General features: G+C 38.2%; 1 protein-coding gene across 2 annotated transcripts in view; it reads left to right on the top strand.

The window, feature by feature from the left end:
• The window catches only part of sipa1l1 (signal-induced proliferation-associated 1 like 1), an 89,819-nt gene that overhangs the window by 29,353 nt on the left and 39,220 nt on the right, over window positions 1-21,246 (top strand). For both annotated transcript variants that reach the window (XM_039598894.1, XM_031730233.2), the window contains exon 2: window positions 1,485-1,553. The gene's annotated coding sequence lies outside the window, so the exon portion shown is untranslated. The remainder of the gene's footprint in view (window positions 1-1,484; window positions 1,554-21,246) is intronic.

Genomic DNA, 21,246 nt, shown 5'->3' with positions numbered 1-21,246 from the left:
TACAATTAGAGCAGTTGTCTTCAAACTGGAGCCACTGCAGGTGGACGCCAGACAACCAGGTGAAAAATACGAAGTCAAACTTAATGTAATTAAATGTATGTTTAATAGAAAATATACAAGGAAGAGATGGCTGATACTGCTGACAGTTCCTTTTTTGGGTGATAATGATTGATAAACTTGGTGTGAGGGTGTGAGACTTGGCACAATTTACTCCCTGAAGGCTTGACATCAACCCCAGCTATACATCAAGTGTGAGGTAAATTGGGTTAACTGTAGCTGAGGAAAGAAAATAAAAATAAAGAATCCCTTTATTCATTAGTGCAGTGTAAATTTTTGGGACACTATAAACATTAACCAAGTCACCAAGGTTGTCAGCTTCTCAAACCCTGGTGCCAGGAGTTAGGTCTGACCTAATTGTTTATTTAAGCTGGGAAACAGATGGTTAAAGTTGGTATTCATAAGCGCTCATCACAACTAACATCAAATCAAATGAATTCCCAGGACCACACAGATGGAAGTTATAACAAGCGTTTCTGCAGTGTGCAGAGTTGGCGGATGCAACTGCATTGGTTCTCCAGGAAATCCAGCCAGCCTCCATAGGGAGGAAATGAAATATGTGCATGTTGGGATGTGTGTGTTTAAAAACAACTGCCAGATGACTGGTTTGAGCTGTGATTACAGTGGACGCTGTACTCTTGTGAGCCCTTATCCCCAGCTGTACAATTTGCATCTTTGTTTGAAGCCTGTTTTGGAATTTCAGTAAGCCACAAATCCTTATATATTATTTTTGCAACTATCCTAATGGATGTCATTCATTAGACTGTGTGTCAATTAAGATTTGCCCTTCATTACAGGCCTGATGATTTTGCAGTCTTGTTAGTTTGTGTGTGATGGTCCTTGAACTGGAATTACCACAAGCATTTTGAGATACTCCATTAAATTAGCGCTTTCATTTTTTTCTCCCAGAGGCTTTTAGCTGAATATAATGAGCTGAGCAATTTTTTGTGTGTGTGTGTGTCACTGAAAAGGACTATACCTTTTTATTTAATTATTTTTAATTTGTTGCTTTATTTATTAATTGGTTAATCAGTAATACGGTTTGGTTTTCAAGTAAAAGCTAGTCTGTAGGGGACGAGGTAAAAAACAAACTTAAATTCTGGCTTTTCAGTGATTTAACAGGTTCACTTGTGGTGAATCTAAGAGGCACTGTAAGTCCTGTAAAATCAAATACTCATGTTAATATTTATATATATATTGCTAGGGTATGTTATTATTGTAGATAATGGTGTCTAAGTATGCAAAATTCATAGATGGGTATTTACTACTTGGGTCAAGAATTTGTAATATTTTCCTGATTGGTCTGTCATTAAGCTCGTCTTTCATAGAAGCACTCTTTTCTCTACAGGTGTTGCATTTCTGTTATTTTTATTTGACCTCACTGTGTACACTATTCCTCATGCGCAAATTATCATCTTCTATTTTAGGGTTCCTGTACCGCTTTCAGGCTGTGTCATCTGCACTTCACTGGTGTTGACGAGATACCGGGATCAACAGTGAGTATCCAACTTGCTCAGCTGGCTTTTCAGGGTCTCTTGGGTTACATTCATCATAGATGTTGATGCAGATGGTATCAGTGTTAATGCTCTTTTGTGTTGCTTTTTATCACCAAAAATAACTCAGAACTTCTCAAAGTAAATGTTTCTGTGCTTGATCTTCTTCTAAGAAGAGCTGGTTTTATTAGATATTTGGCTACCATAAAGATTCTAGCAACAGGCTGTCAAAGTACCATAGTGTTTATAAGTGTTACAATAGTGATAATATGAAAACTAGCATCCTTAGAAACAATCAAACTCTTCCATGTGTCCTTCACTTCTAATTGGCTTTCAGATGTAGTCTTCCTCCTGCCACCTACTTGAAATATGGAGTTAAACTTTATGGACACTGGACAGATGGTAGGTCTAGCAACTCTAAAGTAATTTAGTTGAGTAAAAAATGCCAGAGAATAATATCCTGGTTGTCTAAGGCATTCATAAGTATTCATAATAATATTACTAATAAAAATGCATAATAAATAAATAGAATAGATTGTAAAAATGAGGCGTAAACTGCTCTGAAATAAGAACTAGCGAGTAGGCGGCCCTTATCTATGAGTTTGAAACAGCATGTTTTGTTCCAGTAAATGCTTTGCTTCCCTCTCTGTGTATTTCTATCCCTCTCTCGCTTCTTTTTCTTTCTCTCTCACCTCCTCCCCCAGCCAGCATAGCTGCTCTCCTCTACTCCCACACACACACACACACACAGACACACAGACACTACTACAGTCACACAAGAATGAGGGGGAGAAAAGAATGAGATATGGTGAAAGGAAAAACACCAGGGAAGAGAAATGGAAATTATAATAAAGAGCGAAGGAAATTAATATAATGGGATAGAGAGAGATAAAACAGAAATCGGAAAAAAAAAAAATGATGTGTGTAAGTATTTTAATGAAAATCTATTTGGACTCAAAAGTAACACAGGTGGTTGGTAAAGTCTGTTTATCTTGTAATTTAGAATCCTGGAAGTCCACGAGCCTTAAAAAAGAAGCGAATACAAATTTGCATTAAATATTTGGGAAAATTCTCATAAGATAGATTTGCATGAGTCTTCTCTTGCAGAACAAATGTAAAGAAAAGCTGAGTGTGTAGGACTCCTAATAATAAAGCACTAAATTGCAAATGGCGTCTTCAGGCTTACACTATGATGATGATGATGATTTCTTTGACTACTTCTAAAATGTTGTCTGATCTTAATTTCCGTCTTAATTATAGATTAACACAATCTGGAAAAACTAATAACATGCAAACACGATCTTGATCTTTAGTGAACACACAGAGTTATCATTTAAAGTTCAGGAAAATCAAAATGAACCTCTGTGCTAACAGCTTCACCAAAACCTAGTAGGAGTGGACGTTTCAATTGAGAGGTTCAGAAGTGTGAATTGTAGAGGGAGCCCCTCACTATAAGTAAGTTATACTAGTCTGATTACTAACAAGGTCTGGTTTCCTCAAGAATGAGTGATTGCTGTGAACCATGCCCCGATCAAAACAACTTTTACAGGACCTTTAGAAGAAGCATTATACTCGAAACGCATACAAAACCCTTGGATGTTTATCATTCCACAACATAAATTATAATCAAATGGAGGAAACTTTGGACTCTTGCTGCTCTTTCTGGGAGTAGGCGTCTTACAATGATCACACCAAGAGCACAATGTGCAATATTGAAAGAGGTGAAAAAGAACCCATGAGTAACAGCAAAACACCTGCAGAAATCTATACAACTTGCTATAATCTTTGCTCACATCCTCACTATAAGAAAAACACTGAATAAGAATGGTGTTAATGAAACGCCACCATAAAGGAAACCACCACACTCCAAAAAATGCCTTGTTGTGGCACGTTTAAAGTAAAAAATAAACAAAGAGAAAATCTCCTCTGTGGAGTAATGTGAGTTAAACACAAATACATAAATCTGCATTTGGAGGGAGAAAATGCACTCCTTCAAATGCTGAAATTGCATCTCAACTGTGAAGTACGGTGGAGGAAGCATCACTGTCTGAGCCTGGACATAAAGTTATCAAAAAGAATTTCAAAAGGTGAAAAGTTATCAATAAATCCTGGGGAATGATTAGGAGACATTTGGTAAAGCAATAAGGAAAAACATCCATAGAAATAAACAACTAAATGGTTAAGAGAAGAATGGCGTGGAATGGACAACTTAAGTCCTGTGGTCTGATTGATATCTCAGTCAAATAAGATGCCAACTTGAGAGGGGTTATCAATACAAAAGGTTTTGTATGAAGAATACTCCAGAAATTTTCCTCTTTATTGCACAAATCTCATCAGTGGTTACAGGAAGTATATAATGAAGGTGGTTGGTGCCAAAGAATGTACATTTGAATCAGAATATATTTTCTATAGTCAGTTTAGGCTGGGTAAAGTTTAAAAAAAAAAAAAAAAAGTTAGTTGAAGAAGTTGCACTTCAGTGTGTCTAGTGATAAGAGGAAATCAGTATCATGCAGTGACTGTCTGTTTAGATGGCAATGAGTCACAGTAACTGAAGCTAATTGCCATAAATAGTAATATCTCCCTAAAGAGGGAGGGGAGTTTTACTTTTTGCAGCGGCCTAAATTATCACGCATTTAAGGACAAACTCATAAACTGTCCAAAAGTTTATTATCGATATTAACCTTGTTAACTAATAATGGCTCCAGATCTATAATTTGTCAGACAAATACACATTTTTTTGTAGTTTTGCCTCAGATGAACCTCTGTGCTAAGAGCTCTTAAACAGTCAAGGCAAATTTAAAAAAAAAAAAAAAAAAAAAAAAACCCTTGAGCTACAATTGAAAGTCTGCACTTCACTCACATTTTCATTGAAATCAAACAGAATTGATGTATTAGCCCTACATGGCCAAGCATCCATGTCTACTATAGTAGCTACATCTATAGTCACTCCTATACAGTGGTTTGCTAAGTTCGCAGAATCTATTTAAACACTTCTTGCCTGAATGGAAATCAACTCTTTTCGAAAATGCACTTCCTTCACTTCCTGTTTGCCCAGGTTTTCCAGGTTTTGTTCCGCCGCAGGCAAATGCCCCATAGTGTTGACACATGTCAGTGGTTGTTTTACAACCTTGAACATCTTTGCATGAAGTTAAACTGATTTGATGACACACATCTTTCAGGATGGTTCTAGCAGCACCGCCTGTGCCTGCAGTGTTTGTATGTATGATTGGAGGGAGCCATGGATGGATGGAAAGAAGAGAGTGAAAGCATAGTTGACTTGATGGACTGACTTACTCACTTACTTCCAGCATCCATTTCTTTCCCACTTTCAGTCTCAGCATCTCATCTCCTCCCACATACTCTCACATTGAGTGAGGAACCAGTCCTTCTCACTTCTATTATCTCTCCATATCTATCTCTGTCGCTCTCTCTGCCACTTCATTCTGGCCATTCTGTACCAATCGAATACGCCTGCTGTGGGCACGAATGAGTCCCACAGCAATCATACCACGTCCTCATTAGGTCTATTCTAGTGGCCCGCCTTATCCTGCTTCATCCCTTTTCTCCTATAATTGGGCAAAAACCTCTGCCTACCTGTCAGCAGCAGCCCCAGTACAAATGCTGCAATTTATTCTTTACTGCCACAGGGCATCTTAGAAGTGTGTAGGTTTTGACAATGGTTTCAGAGTAACCATGGGACATTGCTGTCCAGTGTCAATTATAGCAAATAGCTGAATCCTGGGGAATCAGTTGTTACACAGTCCACCACCACCTTTGCTACCTTACGTTAATGACTGTGGCACTGACAGAAAGAGGCAGCTTTTAAAAGTGAACACTCTCTGGTCACGTTATTAGTTACACTGGTTCAGCTGCTTGTTAAAGGAACTATCTAATCACATGGCAGAAACTTGATGCATTTAGGCGTATAGACACGGCCAAGAGGATCTGCTGAGGTTTAAGCCAAATGTCAGAATAGGAAAGAATGGTTTCTGCTGATACCAAGTACAGATCCATTGCTAAATTAATAGTTTCTATTACTCACTGAGGTTTTTTGAGTAAGGATTGCACCAACAGCTGATTGGTGCAGCCCTAATTTGTACTGATCAGCTGCCTTTGAACTAGCATCATTCAGCGATGGCTCACAATGTTCACGATTATGAATGAATTAAAAAAAAAATAAATAAATAAATAAATATATATATATATATATATATATATATATATATATATATATATATATATATATATATATATATATATATATATATATAGATAGAGAGATAGAGAGATAGAGAGATAGAGAGATAGAGATAGAGATAGAGATAGAGAGATAGAGAGATAGAGAGATAGAGAGATAGAGAGATAGAGAGATAGAGAGATAGAGAGATAGAGAGATAGAGAGATAGATATAGATATAATTACAGTGTAATATTTTATAGTAATTAAAGCAGCAACTGAATAGAAGTAGCACAGATGGCTAGCCATAAACAGAAGGAAGTAGTGAATGGCTGTACATAAGTAGCCTATAGGAACTTTCAGGCAGAATCAGTGGTCCAAGCTGCAGATGAAGAGACGTAGAAAAGGTTAAAAAGTGAAGTTCAGTAACTTGCATGAAAAGTAACATGGCAGCCACTGACAGAGCGGTTGTGGCTAATTACAGGGACACGACCGGTATGTTGACCAAGCTTTGTGGTGAATTAGAGTTTAACTGAGCGTGTGTTTAGCCATTTTTCTTATGGTAAAAGCATGTTTTGTGTTGGTGAAATAAAATTTAAAAAGGGCCTCCAGTAACTTGCGTATAATGATATGTCTGTGATAACATGGACTTATATTTTGGTCATTTAATGGCTGTTTGCAAAGAGTGCTTTAATGTTTTAAGAGTTTTCATGTAAAGACTCAACTGAAAATGCATCAGAATAATGGCTGTTATGTCTCATTAAAAGAAGGGAAAGGAGCTATGTTTGTGCTAATGTACGTGTCTGTGCAAACTGCTCATAAGTGAAGAAAAGTACAATGAAAGAAAAGAAGTAGCCTATAAGACTTGATGTAAACAACATAAAAGCACAGATCTATCGAATCTCAGCAATTTGGACTGCGGGTGGCGGTGTAATGATGCAGTGGATATTTTTTGGCACAGTTTGAACCATTTAAACACCATAGCCCCTCTGAGTTTTGTTGCAGAGTGTACGTGTGCGTAACATCTTCTAATGGCTGCTACAGCAGGACACCATGCCTGGTCACAAATCTCATGTAAGCTCAGGCTGGTTTCTGGAACATGACAGTGAATTCACTTACATTAAGTGACTTCCACTTTCACCAGATCTCCATCTTTTTTTCAATGCAGTGGGATAATTGCATCATTAAGGTGATACCTGTGAGTCTAGAGCACATCTCAAAGGTGCTCTATTGCAGCGGTCCCCAACCCCCGGGCCACGGACTGGTACTGGTCCGTGAGGTATCAGGCCGCGAGAGTTGAGGCTCGGGTGTGAAATTTATGGTTTTCAGGGTTTTTATCATTAACTCAGTTTCCCTGGGCTTTTCCCATGTTGTAGTTATGCGTCTTATTTTGAAAGAAATATTTATGTGTTACCATAGCGACCAGAGCGCATTAAGGGGCAGAGAGGAGGATGTCACTCTCAATGTTGTTGGCGCATTTCAGGAAGACGCTACTAATAAAGTTACGCAATTACACAGTGAATTCACATTTATTACTATATTTACAAAATGCCACAGTTTCTGTTTTAGTTGTATCACTTTATGTTGTTAATCCTCTACACCTTAAAGGCCAGTCCGTGAAAATATTGTCTGACATTAAACCGGTCCGTGGTGCAAAAAAGGTTGGGGACCACTGCTCTATTGGATTGAGAGCTGGTGACTGTGACCACTTGAGTACAGTGAATTCATTGTTGTGTTCAAGTAACCAATTAGAAATGATCTGAGCTTTGTAAGCTTCCTGTGTCTGACTGGGAAGCAGTGGGACGGTGGTTAACACTGTTGCCTCACAGCAAGAAGGTCCTGGGTTATCTCCGGGTACTCCGGCTTCCTCCCACAATCGAAGGACATCCAGTTAATGGGTGTAGGTTAACTGGTGATTCGGAATTTCTCATAGTTGTGAAATAGTTATCTGTTATGAGCTTTGTGACATGCTGTGTTATCCCGCTGGAAGCATCCCTTGATGACCTATGGACGTGGTCACCATCAATACTAGTGTTTAAACAGTGCTAGATTTGCATTAAGAGAACCTAAATGTGCCAAGGAGATATTCCTCATATAATTACAGCACTGCCACCAGCGTCAGCCATTGATACAAGGAAGGAGTGATCCATGCTTTATTTTGTGTATATACACCAGAATCTGAGCCCTACAATCTGAATGTTGCAGCAGAAATTGAGATAGAGAGACATTTTTCCTATTTTTGTTTTAATTTTTTTTTTATTTCTTTGGTCCAATTTTAGTGAGCCTAAGTGAATTATAACATCAGTTTAATGTTCTTGTCTGGCAGGTGGGCAGCCAGCATCAATCTGCTGCTCTAAACCATCTGCTTCATGGTTCATTGTGTTGTGTGTTTTGAGATGCTCTTCTGCGCACTTTTGTTGCAACGACTGGTTATTTGAGTTACTGCTGCCGTCCTATGAGCTCGAAGGCTCCTGTGTTCTCTGTCATTAACAAGGCATTTTCACCCAGAGAATTGCCATGGATTTCTGCCATGCAACTGGCTGGTTACTTGTTTTAATGAGCAGTTGAACACGCGTACCTAACAAGTGGCCGGTGTACATATTTAAGTTCATTTATTGACATAGTTGGATTGCTTGTTTGGGCTGACTACACATGATCAGGTGGTACTTTCTAGAAGCAAAAATTTAGTTATGCATACACTTATTTAGGTAATTCTTTTATACTGTTAAAGCTTGAAGTTTTGTAGCATACCTGGGTTTGGTGGCTTTTGTATATTTTTTTCAGATGCCATTAAAATAAGAGCTAAACTAAAAGGGCAGAGTAGATGAAGAATGAAGAGACAGGTAAACATCTTTTATTTAAAATGAGGGAAATTTAGAATCGAAGAATACTTATGTTATCGAAAGCAGAAGACATGTGGTAGCATATACTTATTAAACTTAATCAACTTTGTTATTAATACAACAGCTTGTATGTGGTTATATATATATATATTTTTCTTGGAAATTAGCACTCTGGACTTTAGTCATGAGAATAAATGTCTCATCCATTCCCCATCTGACCTGCCACTTCCTCTGGGTAAGCAGGAAGAGGCTGAGATGTGTTTCCTGTTGGAATATGAGACTGCTTCCTTGGCAAAAGCACAAGCTGGCATAGCCCTGGGTCTGAAAGCAACAGGAAGGAGTAGGGTTTCCTTACTGTATATTCATTGCACACTACAGCTGTCTGCATTATCCCCATCTCATTACAAGGCAGAACCAGCTATCCGTACAATCCCTTTTTTAAAAACTTTTTTTTTTTTACTGATATTGTTCTTTGTAGGACTGATCATTCTTGACTAGTCTAAAAGTCTCACAAACGATAACTACATCTAAAAGGAACTTTTCAAAGTGTGTAGTTACAATTAAGAAGTTGTGCTACCATAGTTATAACCCCTTTTATTTTGTCTTTATAATAAGTGAATACATAAATGTAAAAACTTTAGTTACTCCTTGGTGTAGTGGGTTAGGTATTCACCTAACAAGCAAAAGATCCACGGTTGAATATCTGGAGGAGACACAAATTCCTTTCATTTATCAGGAATGGCATCCGACATAAAAACTGCCAAATCAAAAAGTGCTGTGAATAACAGAACCTTGTGAATAATGGAACAGCTGAGAGTAGCTTTATGAATAGAAAAAAAGAATATTTGGGTTTCCCATCACTGGTTACTTGTAAGCATTCAGCAGCAGTATTTAGTATTAAATTTGTTATGTAGAGTACAAACGCACATTTCTACTTTGCCTGAACAAATGAATCAAAAGGCTTTGATTATACAGATCATAATGGGTGCCAAATGTAATTTGTACAAGCTTAGACTAAATTAGTCCAACTTTGTCCTCTGCACTTATACTATTAGTCAAATTATACTTAAATTTTGACTGTGTCTGAAAAACTGGCTTGTAAGAAAGAGTATGACTGTGTCCATGGAGAAGCTGAGGTCTTGTGGTATTATATGGTGTTTTGGAAAAGTGTATGCCTATGTCTGTTTGTAGGCTTTGTTGAAAATGTATATAATTTCTCTTAAAAAGATAAATCGCATAAAGGAAAACATGAATAACCCTGTCTGAAGTTGTTCTAGGCTATTCCTCCACCAGTTTTTGTAACTCGTAGCTTTGATGTTGCATGTGCTCTGATTTTCATGCAGTAAGAATAAAAGCTTCCCGCTATTGTTACAGCAAGCTAATAAATTCTTACTGATGTCAAGTTATTACAACAAAGATATCGTGTTTAGCCTCTCTTTCCTGTTAATTGGTTGTCTTCCAGTGTTATTTTTTTAATTTAAATTTCATTAACCACTGCTGTTGGCTCTCCCATTGTGAGTTTTAGACTGCATGTGCTTTGACTGTCTTAATTTTCAAAATGCTGTTTTTCACCCACACTAGGTTGTTTGTGTAAAAGTCTAATAAATCTGAACATGGGTAAAGTGGCATTTTATCCTAGTTGCAGTTGGCATATAATAGCACATTTGGAGCACAACAGACCCAGTCTGCTGCTTTATTTAATGGTTGTTTCTCCAACACCAAATAAGCATTTTAGAGGTTTACCCAAAGAGTTTGGGTGAGAAAAATGCAGTCTGTCTTAAAGTCTTAAAAATCCTCACAACTGTTGCTAGATTCAGGTTGTTGAAGCTGCACCATAATCAATCATCTTGATTGGTAAGCTATAGGTGATCACTTTGAACAGTTCCAGTTCCTGTTGGAGAAATATGAGCTTTTTAAAGCTTTTCCTTTAAGATTGAGAATTTTGATGTGAATTTGAATATTTTTGTGTCTTCATTCATATTTGATGGACCTTATCCGTGTTTCTGTCTATCCTCCTCTTTCGGCTTACATGTTTACCACATATAACAAGTACTGGAGAGCGAGCTGCTTTCATTCTCAGTCCTACTCACTCCTCTCTTACTGCAGTGCTGTTCTAGCTCACCGTTGCCCACGCAGAGCTGCGCCATTTTGGAAATCTGCAGCTCGTTTCTGATGGCTGCAATCCATGGCTTTCTCTCTGTTTTTTAAATAAGTCACCTGTGCTGTGAGGCAGTGGAAAACAAGACATCCTAATTTACTCCGTAGGCTTGTTTCATATCCAAATGCATGACTTGTCACCAGTTTAATGATCCTCTTGCTTTGCAGAATTGAACCAGAGCAAGTGAGACCATGTTGAGTTGTACTTGCTGCTGGGAAACGTGTAATTATCTACATTTCCGTTTCTGTCCTTTTCTGTCTCCCTCAGTTTCACAGCTATTGTGTACCACAGTTCTCTGATACGTTGGATTGTCTTGTTAAGCAGCAGCTGGGATTTTCTTTGGAACTACGCATGAAAGCTTTTTATATTTTTATAGTTGTTGATTTTGTGGGATTGTTGCTCAATCAAGCCACATAATTTGAATATGACAGTTCTGCCAATTACCAGTGTTTTTATTTACTTTTTTAGATTAGATGACAGAGACCTAGTTTGTTTTCCTCTCTAACCTACCCTGTTTCTTACAGTTGCTTCTCTGCTTTTGTCTTCCAAAACTTTTCTCTTCGCTCTTTTTATTCTTTTAATTTCTCATCTTTTCTCTTCATATCTCTCCTACATCCTCTTTCGCAGCACCCTCTCTTCAGTGCCTTTCTTTATCTCTGTACGGCCCCTCTATCAGCCCCCAGCCACCATGTTAATTACACCACAGTTCTTTTTCTCTATTATTCACCACTCTGCTATTTCTGTCACCCTCACTGCTGTGCCTGCATTTGCTACATTGCCAGCATTTTGCTAGGGTCTGCAGTGGCTGTTGAAATGAGGAGGGGGCGTGTACTGGTGCCCAATTCAACAACAAATGGTTGTTTAGCGTCATCTGATTGGCACAGATTAGTGGGCTGTTGGCGGTGGTGTGGAGGTGGCAGTTGCAGAAGACCAGGCAGCTTCATTGCTGCTGTCTGAGCACTGCAGACTGATCTATTTGCCTGGTTTCTTTAAACGTTTCTTTAAATGGAGTTTTGCTGTCAACACCATCAAAACGAGCTGGATTACTCACATAAAGCCAAATTAAACTCGATTAATGGGTGAATATTTATCTGTGCCACCCTCACTACTGAAGTTAGAATGGCTGAGACATGTTGCAGTCCAGAAAATGACGTCTTAAATGCTAAGCAGCTGAACAGTTTTGTATTATGATGATGACATTTTGTGCATTAATGCCAGAGTTACTGAATGTGGTAAATGGGATGTTTATCAGTGCAAGCTACTTCACTTCTTGATTTATTTAGATTAACTAAGTTTATTTAATTTCAAGTTCATGTTCAAATATGTAGTTTTGCTAGTATTCAAAACACTCTCAGATCGTGCAGCTATTGCGTGTACAGTTGCCATCAAACGTAATGCCTTCGGTAGATTTAGTTGCTTATTTTAGGCACTGTAGGGCTATGGTAAATGGATTGGAACCTCTCAGATAGGACCTTAAGTCTGTCTGCGTGTGCCTTCTTCAGTGTTTTACTTATTTATTGTCTTTATGTAGACACACTAGACTGAACAAGGTGTGACTGTATGCATTTTTGCAGCAAAGAGTGACAGAAATAACTGATTTTCAGGCAATTTTTCTTTAAGTAATTGCTTTTGAAGTAGATACTGTGGCTCGACATATCACACATCAAATGAAAACAACTCAGCTATTTTGATTTAGCAACACAAATCTTTGTAAAATCAGTATATAAAACATGACTATCTGTGAAAACTGATCAAGCACACAGACAGTATAAAAGATGGTTGTAGCTACTTTGAGGTGGCTGTAGGATTTTTGCCATCACCATCTTAGTGTTTTGAAACCACATGTAATGAGAAGGCGGCAGGTCTGGCTTTAAAACCACACTCTATTATAAAATAGATTTTGTTTTGTATTCAGTATGACGCTAAATGTGTGAGTGAGCCCACAAACTCAGCAGGATTAAGCCACAAAGCTTTATAGGCTATGCGGTCGCAGGTCTTTTTGCATTCACAGGTATCACCCCCTAGCAGGTTTTTGTCTATGATTAAGCTCTCCAACACTAATTACATTATACTTATACAGGTGGAATTGCAGGTACAGCTTTTCAATATTTCAGAAATGTTTTTTATTATTATATATTTTTTATTTAGTTAAAAAAAAAAAAAATTTTGTAATTAAATTTTTTACGTGTCTCATGGATTGTTGGGAAGTTGGAAATAAAATTTGACTTGTTTATTACAGCTCAGCCGATATTATGAGGGCTGATATTATCAGCTGACGTATGTAAATAATTTTCATATATTAGCCGATAAATAAAAATTAAAAATGTAAAGAACTTCGCTCTTGGCAACAGATGCTTTTGGAACATCACGAACACAACAATCAGCTGGATGCAAACAAAGTTAGGCAGAGCATAAATGAGTAATCTACAGCTTGTTGTTACATTAATATTTATTAAATGATAATAATGTTGTTACTATAACAATACCTAATACCTGCATTGCCTGTTTGCGACATATCTTACCAATAAAATATACTTTCAGTGCAAATGTCGAGCTATCTTTGCTGGTTTTTCTGTAATATTATTTAAACTCACATTGAAGGATGCTGTTTTAAGGAAGTCTAACTTCAGTCCTCATGTATGAATGACCACATATGAAAAGTAAAAAATGCTCATAAGTCGTTAAAGTGCGAGTCAAGTTGATACACCTAAAAGAAAAGTCACCGTAGCTTTCTACTAACTAACTAACCACCCTTTATCCTAGGAAAAATCCTCTTTGCTTGCATGAATAATAGACCAGCATTTCATGAGGGCAATTGGCTTAATGGACCTGATTTATCATAACTCGCACGACCCAGATACTGTCCTGTGTGGTTTAAAGTGCACACGACGGCAGGGTATTTCTTGGCTTACAATGGACCTCTGGGGGCTGACTTTGCTTGTAAGCACAAGTGGTCCACATTCGCTAAAGGCATTGACTGTTACCTTATTTGAGAAATATCTTTGAATATTCCTACTATTTCAGATCATTTCATAAACTAAAAATGGATACTATGCTTCAAAAAATGTAGCTATAATTAGCAATTATGGTCATATATATAGAGTTGGTGATTTACCTGACTTGTCTTTATGCTAAAACCCCCATTTGATACCTCACCAGAATTCCTGACTGTCCAAGAGCATAGTTGGTTTCTAATGTTTAGTTCTGGGACAAATACAAACATGTATACACATGCTTGCTTGCAGGCAGGGGACGTAGGAAAGCTGTAAATGTGTTGCTTTCAAGGCATGTTAATGACCTCAGGACAGTGTTTAGAGAATCTGGTCAGGATATTCTGCTTCTGAGGAATTCTCAAGTGAAATATTGTTTTTGGCTTAGATGATGGTGAAGGCTGGGTAAATGGCGAAATTGAGCATTACAAGGTTATTTTGCACTAGGAAGCTAGTAGGATGTAGACAGTTTCCTATCTGATCAAAGCATAAGTGGTGCTTAAGTGAGTTTCTCCTAAGTAACCTAAGTAGTTAAGGTGTTGCTCTCTCCTAATTAATCTGTTAAAAGCATAATTATACATGTGGTATTTGAAAACCACATTGTATTAACCAATACTGTACATGGAATCTTTTTGATGTATGGCATTCAGAGCCAGTAGATAACACACTAAAGTACCAGCATAATAGATAAAAACAATCTGAATCTCTGATCTGTGATGATGTGCACCATTCTCACAGAGTTTCCACCAGATAAGTTGTTATTCTTCCACTGACACATGTACAATAAGATAGATTTTTCATCCAGGAAACCCAGTATGTCAGACCTTTCTGTTAATGTAACACTATCCACCCGCCATAATGTAAATTGAGAAAATACATACGTGATTCTCTTGGTTCTTTCTCTGCTGATGACAGAAAGGCAGAGGTTGGTGAGTAAGTTGAGCTACGCCACAAGGAGAGCCCTTAATGATGATTAATGCTGTTCACATACAGCCGACTATAATGAGTAAACACAAGTACATGAAATCGGGTAAACAACTGAAGGTGAGAGTAGTTTTTAAAAACGGTAAAATCATGAAATCCAGAGAATTGGGGGGGGGGGGCTGTAAAATTCTGTCATGTCTTCTTTGTCTTCTCTTTCTTTTACCAACAGCTGATAGAAGCTCTAAAAGGTATAAAGGAATGGGGCCTTGTGGCTATGCTTTGTATTCTTGGATCCATGCAAACTACGGAAACCTAAATAATAGTAGTAGTATCCAGGCGGAGAATGAACCATGGCCTCACTAACATTGTTTCTCACACATGCACCAGAAAAACAGGAGTTCCCTTCTGTATTTACTGTTCGCATGTTTTTTTCCTTACACATTTTGCTTTGCTTGGACATTTCTATCTTGTGAAAACAAACTCACCATCTAATTCAGGCCAGAGCAAACATACAGCTATAGGTGTGAAAATTCCCAAGTCTCATTGTAAATGTGGGGAGAGGCAGCAGTTTCAAAGGGAGCGACTCACATGCACTAACATGCATGCATGGCCAAAACTTTAGAACAGTAAAGTGAAGATTACAACACACATTGCAGGAGGTGTGGCTTTGCTAAGGACATCATTACTCCTATGGCCTCATAAGAACTGAGTGCAAAATTGAATGAAATTGAGTAAATCTGTTCAATAAAATGGTGGTGCAGTCACCAGAGGCAGGTATGCTGATGCCTTAACACCTGTGCTATCTACCAAAGTAATTTTTATCTGTGTTAAAAAAAGCTCATAGACACCTAGAACCTGAGCAGAATTCATATATTCCAGCATTAAAGTGACAGCCCATTGCTGTAACTCTTGCTAACATACACACACAGACCGTCTCTCATCACTCAAATCTCAATGCTACTCTCTGCCCACTGCTTTTAATGTTATTCTGTGGTAGCTGGGGAAGTGGAAGTGCTATAGAATAAACAGCAGACTTCAGAGCTCTCAAAAGTCCCCTCTTACATTTTAGTGAGCAAGAGAGGAGACCCCAAGCTCACCACCAAGCTCTGCAGAGAGAAGACAGGGAAAAAAAAAATCTGAAAACCACGTTTATCTTTCCACACAATTACAATTTCACTTTGAAAGCCTCTGAGCAGAAACTCCAACACTTTGGACTGCCCGCTGTCTGGCAGCTTTCAAAGAGAATAATGTTTGATTTTATTATTTATTTTTTTCTCCTTATCTTCCCTTTGTGTCTTGGCCTAGCATTTCCTCATCTATGCCCAGACAAGCTGAGATGAAAAGCTGTTTATCTTTCAAACGGCTCTATAGTATTCAAAATTGCTGTAGGTCATGACGGTTACTGTGTGACATGCACACATTTCGTTGTTTAGGGGACATCATTAATGCAGAACTCTTATTGTTGACATGTTTGTGATTTGTGGTTTCTGAGAACACTTAAAACTATCAGTGCTACTTTTTAAAATTTCTCTTTATATACTTTGAAACTGCCGAAGTCCTCAGGAAGTTTCAAAATATTTGAAACTGTCGGGCCACATTGGCAGAAGGTTTAAACCAATTGAAAGTTGGAGTATGTAATGCTGCTGAGCCTGGGAAAGATGACATGGGTGAGAAAACAAGAATGTGATGCAACACCGCTCATCATCTCTCTGTTTGCTTTGTTTGTTTAACTTATGAGACAGACAGAGAGAGAGACATGGAAATGCAAACTAAATGTCTGCATCATAATCTGGACCCCAGTTGGTTGAGGCAACCAACTTGCCTCAGTGGTCACACTGATGCCACCAGTGTTTTGGCACCTGGTGTACAAAAGGACATGCTGTCAAAGATTGAGTCAGTGTTTCTCTCTTTCTGTTATTTGTAATTGGCACTGCTCACATAAGGCTTGCATTGCACCACCAACCATCCAGGAAGCGATATCTCTTTGAATTTACGCTCAGTTGGTTTTTCCCCATTATATACTGCAAGTCCAGAGGCCTACAGTTTGAAGCATGGGCTGGGTCAGAAACTGTTTCTGCTTTGAGCCTGTGAAAACCATGGAGACATAACGTAGTATGCGTTGTCAGGACGTAGAAAAACATGACGTGACTTGACTTGACTCACCAGTTGGTGTAGTAATGATGTCTGTCTGGGGAAACAGGTGTGTAATTGTCAAATATCTACTAACAGAAGAACACCACAGTTGGAGAGTTATGCTTCTTTTTTTCTTCACCTTTTTCTTTTCTTTTTGTTTTCTTAAATCTTCTGCCTCCACACTTCTGTCTGGTCTCTGATTGGAAGGTACTTACAGTATCTTTGCTAAACACAGGTTTGGGAAAACTATCCATTTTCTTCAACACAATACAGGTTGATTAATGAGTGGAGACTATTAATTTTCTTTGCACCTTTCTGAAAATACTAATTGAATGGATTGAAGAAACAAATCGTAGCGTTCCTCTGCACCTGATCCGCTCACATGCACACAGATACCATACCATTCACACTCAATACATTTATTCCTAAACTTTATGTGCCCTCTCTTTTCACTGGCCTCTCTTTAACGGTCTCCTTTCATGGTGCAGCACTAGCCTCCATCAGTCAGTGAGAACTCATCTGCTCTGTAATATTCAGGTGTGCATGACTCACTGTGCACTGAAGCATATTAATAGTCTCACAGTGACAGTCAGTGGCACACCTGGGCTGCTTATTGGCAACTTTGGACTGGCAGAAACATTTAAAAAAAAATATATATATGTTAATATTTAAATCTCCATGGTTTTATTTATTCTTCATCAGTGTTGTTGCTCGTACATCATTTTACCATACTAACTAGACCAGTTAAGTATTAACATCTACATTGATTCGCCACTTTGTTAGGTACATCTTGCTGTTACCAGGTTGCCCCCCCTTAAGAACTGCCTTAATTCTTCAGGGCATAGATTCAGAAAGGGGCTGGAGACATTTTAGTCCATAATGATATGACTGCATCATACAGCTGTTCAGTGTCACATTCAAGAAAGCAGTTTGAGATGATCTGAACTTTGTGACGTGATGCGTTATCCTCCTGGAAGCAGCCATCAGAAGATGGGTGCAGTAGTCATAAAGTGACAGAAGCAGTCAGCCATTCTTCTCTGACCTCTGGCATCAACAAAGCATTTTGACTCAGAACTTCATCTCACTGGATATTTTCTCTTTTTTAGGCCATTCTCTGGCGAGAGACCTAAGAGATGGCTGTGTGGGGAGTTTCTGAAATACTCAGACCAACAAAGACAGGCACAAACAACTATGCGACATTCCAAGTCATTTAAATCGCCTTTCTTCCTCATTCTGATGCTTGGTTTGAACTTTAGGAGGTTGTTCCTAAATGCACTGGGTTAGTGCCATGTGATTGGCTGATTAGATATTTGTGTAAACAAGCAGTTTAACTAGTGTAAGAAGCGAAGTTACCACTGAGTCTAGACACTCGTCAAAGTGATACTTTAACTTACATCCTATAGTTAGAACACATCAGCTTTGGTGATTATTACCATTTTTTTTTTTTTTTTTTTTTTAAACATGCGCAGCTGAAAAAATGAGAAATGTGTCTAATGGTTTTCATCTGACGTCACATATAGCTGACGTGTTCCAATTACAAAACTCAAGTTGCAGTGTCATGTCAGTTTATTTTTATTGAATGACAGGAAAAACTACACTCACCAGCCACTTCACCATATAAAAGGAAGTGTGTATGTGTGTGGGAGTGAATGCAACAAAACATCTGTTCTAGACATGACTTTTGTACCCGCAGTAATTGGTACAGCATTACATAATTCTTTGCAGGAAATGTTCGGGGGAATTGCATACCATATCATCTCTGACTGGTAATGATGAGGTCACACTGAAGTCACTGTTAAGTGATTATTTATTCAGACAGTTACACCAACTCCAGGTTGAAATCCTCATGGAAACTTTTATTGGAATGATGTGGAACGTTTACTTGGAAAGGGCCGTAACTGCCAGTCGCCAAACAGTGACTGCTTAATTTAAGATAAATTAATGGGTTACAACAAAGGGATTTCCACATTCTGAATGTTACTTTAGAGCAGAAATGTTTTTTTTTAGCAGAACACAGGAATATTTAAAGGGTGCTCCCAGTGATGACAAGCAGCCAACGCCCCTGTTCATGGTTTTGTTGCCTCAGAGGTTTTTAGCCAGAGGAAAAGAAAAATCACCAGAATTATAATCATTTCTTTTCTTTCTTTTTTTTTAAACCATGTTATTAGCTCATTGTACCTCTGTACATAGTCATCCCCACAGCGATTCTGAGCCAAAACAAACCCTGCTTTTTTTGTTGTTTTTTTATGGTAATGGTGTCAGTTATACAATGCTAATGCCAGTAGTACTATTTCTTTTATAAATAGTAATGATTGTTTAACAGTGCTAACAAATTGCCTCACAGCAAGAAGGTCCTGGATTCAAATCCATCATCTGACTGGGTCTTTTCTGTGTGGAGTTTGTGTGTTTTCCCCGTTCCTGCACGGGTTCTCTCTGGGCACTCTGGTTTCTCTCCTCAGCCTAAAGAAATTAAGTTAGTGGGGTTAGGTTAATTGCTGATTCTAAAATGGCCATAGGTATGAATGTGAGTGTTAATGGTGGTCTGTCTCTCTGTTTTAGCTCTGCAAGCTGTCCAGGTTGTACCCCGCCTCTCGCCCTATGATATCTGATTTATTATAATACATAGTAAATCTGCAGTATTTCAGTTAGTTTACATTTTTCCAAGTATGTCTCGAGACATTTATATGTCTGTATGTACAAGAAAGTACTAGCCACTGTAATGATTCCTACTATGGAAGTTTACAGTAACCACGCTGTAAGACATCTGCAAATGCACAACAGTCAAATTAAAAATCATGTTTTTTTTTATTTTATTTTTGGGTTTGTTTTTTTTTGTGTGCAAAATTCCCACTGTAGAGAATTGAACTTGCTCTCATGTAAATGTCTAGATTTTTATCTTTAAAATCAAGTGCTTGATATGATATTACACACCCGCTTTCACTGTGTGATAATGTGCTTGGGGTCCCAGCCACTATCATTTGTAAGAAGTAAATAAGTCCCTCTGTCGACAGTTTCCTGCCAGCTGGGCCAACAGATAACATCAGCAGCCATTACATTCACTGGGCCAAGGATGCTGCGCGTTTACCTCAGGAATCGACCTCATTTAGACACTGCTAAAGGTTACTGAGTATCTGTCAGTATAATTGGTCCTCAGTGGCTGCATAGATGCGTGCAACGCCACATTCATTCATTTTGAATTCCCAGTCTTCCAGCCTAGCATACAGTTTAATCCTCTTCCTGTTTGCTCAGTTCTCAAACTCTTTCACTGTTTTTTTTTTTTTTTTTTTCTCTCTCCACGTACTATCCAACTCATATTTTTTTTTTTTTTAAAAAAGTACTACGCAATCCTCTGTGGAATAAGTGAAGGGGACTCTGCAGCTAGTTATTTGGGATACAGTTTTTGAGTGGTAGTATCTTGGAGACAACACTGGTTCATAGCAGACTTTGTGGAACAGGAGGTAAAAACAAATGTGCTGTTTTTGATAGTGATAGCTGATGTGACACTGCTGATTTGAATGATCGAATATGTTCAAAAGACCAGCATGTGTGCTTTGTTTTTACCTCTGCACAGCCAAATGGATAATGGGACTGTTTACCCAGGATGATATGTTCTGCTGAAATGATCAAAAATAAGCAGGAATGTCGTCGAGAACTATTCCTAATCAGATTTTGTGTAACAACAGAATATGTAAAACAGTTGTAAACAAGATTTGTATATAAATGGGAAAATTAGAAAAAATATTTTTAACCTAATATCAGCGCAGCAGATTTTGTGCAAATTAAGCAGCTTGTGGATATTTCTGGCACAAGTGATTAGAACATCCACTTATTCTCTTGTTTGCATTAATTTGGGTAAGCAAAATTGAAATTTGTTCTTATTTGGTAGAAGAAGCCTCTTATGATTAGCTTCGAGGTCAGTAATGTTATCAACTTGTATTTACATACTTTTGTAATGAGCCTCAGGATTGGGTGTTATTGCGCAAGTGGTGTCCTCATCCACAAGGGCCTTTATCAGTCAGACAGTCTACAACAGAAGCTAGAGATCTCCTATTTTGGAATGACAAGTACTGCAGGCATTACTGTACTGCAAACAGAGCCGCAATGGCCAGTTTTGTCTGTAGTAGGACCAAAATGTGTCTGAATATTGGGAAACAGTCTTATAGTTTCTCAGCCCCTTCTTCTGCTTTGGTTAATGGGAGAATATCTGTTCATTTGAGTTTAATTAAAGGAGCCTCGGGTGGGAAAAGGTTGAACCAATCGATGTTGGTCTACAGTGGGTTGAAAGCATGCCAGCGTCGTACTGATTTTTGATATTTCCAATGAAGTAAAAAGTCTGACAAGCTTTTGCTGGCATAGAAGAAAATCCCTCGCAGGAGATTCATCTATATTCATGTTCTTTCAGTTTCACAGTTCGCTCTCTTTTGAGACATTTGAAACTGTTTATAAAGCACCCAAGATGATTGTATATCTGT

This window comes from Oreochromis aureus, linkage group 15 (genome assembly GCF_013358895.1).
Source record: "Oreochromis aureus strain Israel breed Guangdong linkage group 15, ZZ_aureus, whole genome shotgun sequence".
Taxonomy (NCBI): domain Eukaryota; kingdom Metazoa; phylum Chordata; class Actinopteri; order Cichliformes; family Cichlidae; genus Oreochromis; species Oreochromis aureus.
The sequence above is the reverse complement of the archived record's forward strand: the minus strand, read 5'-3'. Positions and strand labels throughout refer to the sequence as shown.